Source organism: Hemibagrus wyckioides, linkage group LG10 (genome assembly GCF_019097595.1).
Source record: "Hemibagrus wyckioides isolate EC202008001 linkage group LG10, SWU_Hwy_1.0, whole genome shotgun sequence".
Taxonomy (NCBI): Eukaryota; Metazoa; Chordata; class Actinopteri; order Siluriformes; family Bagridae; genus Hemibagrus; species Hemibagrus wyckioides.
In genome coordinates, this window is record NC_080719.1 from 8967312 (window position 1) to 8974213 (window position 6902).

Consider the following 6902-nt stretch of genomic DNA (forward strand, 5'->3'; position numbering starts at 1 on the left):
CGCAACTATAAGAAAGGCTAGCCAATCATAGTTCAGAAGACGGAGATCGGGTGTGTGTGGATGGGTGGGCAACACCGCAGAGGCATGACTACACTTCCTACTAAAATCGCGCTGATTAGCATACGAGCTTCCTATTGGTCTATTTCGAGGACGTCACTGCAGCAACCGCTATCTGTTTTCCCCAAGCGGTCTGTTTTATAGATTAAAAAAACAAGCATATTTGTAGTGATAGATTTATTAATATCGTTTAAAACTTAGACATTTTTTGCTTTTAGCTATTAAAAAACTTTTTACGAATTTTCTAAGCAATTGCTTCTTCTCTTAAATGAGAAACAGGGCTGAACGGATAGAGTTAATAAATTCACAAAAATGTGTCCACTATGGCATTATTTACTTATTTGTTTGTTTGTTTGTTTTTGTAATTAAACATGTTTCGTAATCTATAATGATTTTGTTGTAGATAAACGATATTCCAAGCAAGAACTGCAAACAATTATTTATACATGATTATATATATATATATATGAAAAATTGTATGTTAGATTTTATTAATATTATAATATTGTAACCTGTGTCAAATGTTTATACCATCAGATCACTACTGAAAACAGCTGAAGTCCTTGTCTACAGAGTAATCTTTAGAATTTCATTCACTTACACCAAATCACATATAAGGGATGCTAGTATATGAGTGAATTGTGCCTGGTGATACCACAAATCCATCCAAGACCAGACTCCTCTCTTGTGTGGTTTTAGGGGAATTAGATTAGATTAGAGCATGTCATTAGACCAGTGGCTTCAAAACTAGGAAGTTACACACATCACTCACTGGTTCAGGATCCTACACTCTCACCCTGACGAGTCCCAGGCAGTGAACCAGGCCAGCTGCTGAGAAGGGGGTTAAAGTCCCAAGCCTGGATACAACTGGAGAGTTACACTATATTGCCAAAAGTTTTGGGACACCTGCCTTTACATGCACATCAATGTAATACGGAGTTGACCCACCCTTTACAGCTATAGCAGCTTCAATTCTTCTGGGAAGGCTTTCCACAAGGTTTTAGAGTGCGTTTGTTGGAATTTTTGACCATTCCTCTACAAACATATTTGTGAAGTCAGGCACTGATGTTGGACGAGTAGGCCTCACTCGCAGTCTCTGCTTTTATGCAATCCCAAAGGTGTTCTATCGGTTTGAGGTGCATGCCAGTCAAGTACAGTCATGTTGGAACAGGAACAAACTTTTCCCACAATGTTTGGAGCATGAAATTATGAAATTGTCCAAAATGTCTTGGTATACTGAAGCATTAAGAGTTCCTTTCATTGGAACTAACGGGCCAAGCCCAAACCCTGAAAAACAACACCTGAATTCAATGATTTGGAGGGGTGTACCAAAAACCTTGGCAATATAGGGCATTGGGAGTTTAAAAAAATGTGCCAAAAAATAAAATATGGCAACCCTGAACAGGGAGCAATCAAAGAACAACTGATAGATAAGGGGTAGGCTAATCTGATACAATTAATATAGAAGTTTGCCTGAATAGTCATCATGATATTATAGTGCCTACAATTTTGCCTTATAGCAATGCTGGAGCTTTTCAGGCTGGATATATATATATCTCCATATATTATTATCAATCAACTGTGTTTACTCTTTTTAAATCATAATGACAACAGAAACTACCCAAATGACCCTGATCAAAAGTTTACATACCCCAGTTCTTAATACCATGTATTGCCCCCTTTAACATCAATGACAACTTGAAGTCTTTTGTGGTAGTTGTGGATGAGGCTCTTTATCTTCTCAGATGGTAAAGCTGCCCATTCTTCTTGGCAAAAAGCCTCCAGTCTCTGTAAATTCTTGGGCTGTCTTGCATGAACTGCACGTTTGAGATCTCCCCAGAGTGGCTCAATGATATTGAGGTCAGAAGACTGAGATGGCCACTCCAGAACCCTCACTTTATTCTGCTGTAGCCAATGACAGGTCGACTTGGCCTTGTGTTTTGGATCATTGTCATGTTAGAATGTCCAAGTACATCCCATGCGCAGCTTCCGGGCTGATGAGTGCAAATTTTCCTCCAATATTTTTTGATAACATACTGCATTCATCTTGCCATCAATTTTGACCAAATTTCCTGTGCCTTTGTCGCTCATACATCCCCAAAACATCAGCGATCCACCTCCATGTTTCACAGTAGGAATGGTGTACCTTTCATCATAGGCCTTGTTGACTCCTCTCCAAATGTAGCGTTTATGGTTGTGGCCAAAAAGTTCAATTTTGGTCTGATCACCCCAAATGACTTTGTGCCAGAAGGTTTGAGGCTTGTCTCTGTGCTGTTCGGCGTATTGTAAGCTGGATTCTTTGTGGCATTTGCGTAGTAATGGCTTTCTTCTGGCAACTCGACCATGCAGCCCATCTTTCTTCAAGTGCCTCCTTATTGTGTATCTTCACCTGAAGTTATTTGTGGGTTTTTCTTTGCATCCCAAACAATTTTCCTGGCAGTTGTGGCTGAAATTTTAGTTGGTCTACCTAATTTGGTCTTCTTTATTAGAGTTTGAACACTGCTTATTGGCATTCTCAATTCTTTGGATATCTTTTTATATCCCTTTCTTGTTTTATACAGTTCAACTACCTTTTCCCACAGATCCTTTGACAATTCTTTTGCTTTCCCCATGACTCAGAATCCAGAAACGTCAGTGCAGCACTGGATGAAAGATGCAAGGGTCTGTCAGGAGTCCAGAAACTCAGTGACCTTTTATACACACACACTAATTACAAGAAAACAGATCACAGGTGAGGATGGTTACCTTTAATAGCCATTCAAACCCGTTTGTGTCAACTTGTGTGCATGTTATCAGGCCAAAATCACCAGGGTATGTAAACTTTTGATCAGGGTCATTTGGGTAGTTTCTGTTGTCATTATGATTTAAAAAGAGTAAACACAGTTGTTTGACAATAAATGGCTTCAGCCAACCAAGAACCATGAGTGAAAGAACAGTTTTTGTGTTATCATTCATATTCTCTGAAAAATAGCCAAGAAATCATAAATTCTGCCAGGGTATGTAAACTTATGAGCACAACTGTATGCACAAATAATTGCCAAAAGTATTCGCTCACCTGCCTTGACTCGCATATGAACTTAAGTGACATCCCATTCCTAATCCATAGGGTTCAATATGACGTCGGTCCACCCTTTGCAGCTATAACAGCTTCAACTCTTTTGGGAAGGCTGTCCACAAGGTTTAGGAGTGTGTTTATGGGAATTTTTGACCATTCTTCCAGAAGCGCATTTGTGAGGTCACACACTGATGTTGGACGAGAAGGTCTGGCTCTCAGTCTCCGCTCTAATTCATCCCAAAGGTGTTCTATCGGGTTGAGGTCAGGACTCTGTGCAGGCCAGTCAAGTTCATCCACACCAGACTCTGTCATCCATGTCTTTATGGACCTTGCTTTGTGCACTGGTGCACAGTCATGTTGGAAGAGGAAGGGGCCAGCTCCAAACTGTTCCCACAAAGTTGGGAGCATGGAATTGTCCAAAATGTCTTGGTATGCTGAAGCATTCAGAGTTCCTTTCACTGGAACTAAGGGGCCAAGCCCCGCTCCTGAAAAACAACCCCACACCATAATCCCCCCTCCACCAAACTTTACACTTGGCACAATGCAGTCAGACAAGTACCGTTCTCCTGGCAACCGCCAAACCCAGACTCGTCCATCAGATTGCCAGATGGAGAAGTGCGATTCGTCACTCCAGAGAACGCGTCTCCACTGCTCTAGAGTCCAGTGGCAGCGTGCTTTACACCACTGCATCCGACGCTTTGCATTGCACTTGGTGATGTATGGCTTGGATGCAGCTGCTCGGCCATGGAAACCCATTCCATGAAGCTCTCTGCGCACTGTTCTTGAGCTAATCTGAAGGCCACATGAAGTTTGGAGGTCTGTAGCGATTGACTCTGCAGAAAGTTGGCGACCTCTTCGCACTATGCGCCTCAGCATCCGCTGACCCCGCTCCGTCAGTTTACGTGGCCTACCACTTCGTGGCTGAGTTGCTGTCGTTCCCAAACACTTCCACGTTCTTATAATACAGTTGACTGTGGAATATTTAGGAGCGAGGAAATTTCACGACTGGATTTGTTGCACAGGTGGCATCCTATCACAGTTCCACGCTGGAATTCACTGAGCTCCTGAGAGCGACCCATTCTTTCACAAATGTTTGTAAAAACAGTCTGCATGCCTAGGTGCTTGATTTTATACACCTGTGGCCATGGAATTGATTGGAACACCTGATTCTGATTATTTGGATGGGTGAGCGAATACTTTTGGCAATATAGTGTATATACACACGTATACACACATACACATATACAAATATACATACAATTTTATATTCATCCCTGTCTATATTTATGTCTATGGTGTATGTACAGGCCCTCAACACTATATTCAACCCGGATCCCCCAAGTCAGACTCTGTATATCAAACATACTCTACATTACTGTGTTATTTACTGTACATCCATCTCCCATGACTCTTTTAACATTTGCTTGGATTTAATTTTTACTTCACTTGTAAATTCCATAAAAACATCAACCAAGTTAGCAAATACAAATTTGTAAATATTACAAATAAAGGCACATACTGTAGGGCTGCCATCTGCTGACATAACATGCAACATTCTATGTCCATTTAAATAATTAATGACCAATTTGTTCATATATTTTGACATATAAATGCTTTAAAACTACACACACACACATATATATATATATATATATATATATATATATATATATATATATATATATATAATTTCATTTGAAATTATGTATGTGAAGTTTTTTAATTTCATCAAGTGTATTTTTAAGTTCATATTTATATAGATTATAGTGTAACACAATCCTTAATAGCTAGTGCCATCTAGTGTAGAGTACACAGAGCAACTATAATGGAGGCTTATTTTGATATGATTTGGCCCAGTGCATAAAAATATGATATATAATATTTAATACACACCTTATTGCTATAATATACAATTTAAAATACCCTTACCCTACTTTTCCCTGTGAGGAGGTGAGGTAAGTTAATACAATTTGATTATTTCCAACCTGTTTGCTTCTCTGGACCAATCAGTGTAACTGTATTCATTTCCTGGTAGAAAATCAATTGCAGTTCAAAACACAATACCTCTACCAGACATTTTTTTTGCACATCATATCTATTGCACTACATATATTGCACAATAGTCATATTACCACCAATCTGCATTCATATATACAGTACATTTAAATATATTTCAGATATTTTCTTCCCTTTTAACCCTGTATATTAAATTCTATTTTTATTTTAATTTCATTAAGTATATTTCAATTCTTTATTTTATTCTCATTAATTCCATTTTATTACACTGACAGTTGGAAAGCGTTTCTGTACAATGTCGTACTTCGTATGGTTGTGTATATTACAAATATAAATGACAAAAGTAGCTAAGTGTGGTTTTCTCACACAGTGAATGTCATGCTTTAATCAAGTTGTTGGGTAGTTTTAGAAATGGACATCTGTATCTAAAAAGAACCTAAGCCTAATCAATTCAGTTTGTAATCTGTCAAAATGTCTGTCATGCTTCTGTGCCACGATCAGAATTAAGTCTTTAAATGTAATTGTATTGTAAATAGTACGTTGTTGTCACTGGAATTCTGTAAAAATGTTTAAACATTGGGTTTCCTTTGTATTACAGACTTTGACACTGTTTCCCCAAACTGATGTAGAAATGGTTTCTAACCCTGCTTCCTACAAAATTCATATTAATTATGTAAGAAACTATTTTAACAAACATATCTGTAGGTTATGAAAAGCAGGTGCAACAGCAGCAGTCATTACCACTGGCCTTGGTTACTTGGCAATGAAGATACTATTCTACATAAAATGGCATTAAAAATGATGAACGTTTCGAAAGAAATCTGACGATTGCAAAGCAATCATTATAGAGTGAATGACATTGAGGTCATTCACTTTGTGTGGCTCAAAGCTGTAATAAATAGCACAGAACACAACGGTTTTTGACCGCTGAGTCAGGAACCGTGTGTGTATACAAGGCAAACCACAAGGCTAACCAAACACCTACACACACACACCAAAAATCCAGAAATGGCCTTGTGGAGTAAGGAAGGTTACAAACTGGAACGAACCTATATAACATGACATGTAAGAAGAGCCACTAGTGTAAATGCTTCTCCAGCAGGTTTGTGTTTATATTACACATTGACTTGCTGAAATAATTACTTACTAACAAATGAATGTGCATTTGTGTGTATTTTTATGCAACTGTCTAAATGTACCTGTAGTAATAGTTCTGTCCATGTTTTTAAAACTTGAGCATGATCTGGTGAACAGAATTATGCAACAGCCTTATCCAAGAAGGACATGATGGTCCTTAAATATTAACCAGAATAAGAAAGAAAGTTTAGAAGACAAACTGACCCAAAAATACTCTCTCCACTCCAATGTAATGCAGATTAAGTTCTCTGAAAATAGCATTTTCATACATTATTAATGGCACAAACAAAACAAACTGACCCAAAAATACTCCCTCCACTCCAATGTAATGCAGATTAAGTTCTCAGAAAATAGCATTCTCATACATCACAGTTTGTCAGCCTACAAAATGTATATAGTAATTTGTATGAAAATATGATTAGATTTAGATGATAAATGTGTGCAGTTTTCATTAAAATACAGGTTTTTATAACGGTTTGCAAATAAGTCAGCTAAGTCAACTATCTATAAGTCAACTCAAGAAGTCCAAACGAGTCCCATTCTGTCATTATGTACTAAAACTGTTCTCTTGAAAACCTGTAAAGTTCACAAACTGCACTGTAAAATGTGAATGAATTGGATCAATCTCCTCCCATGT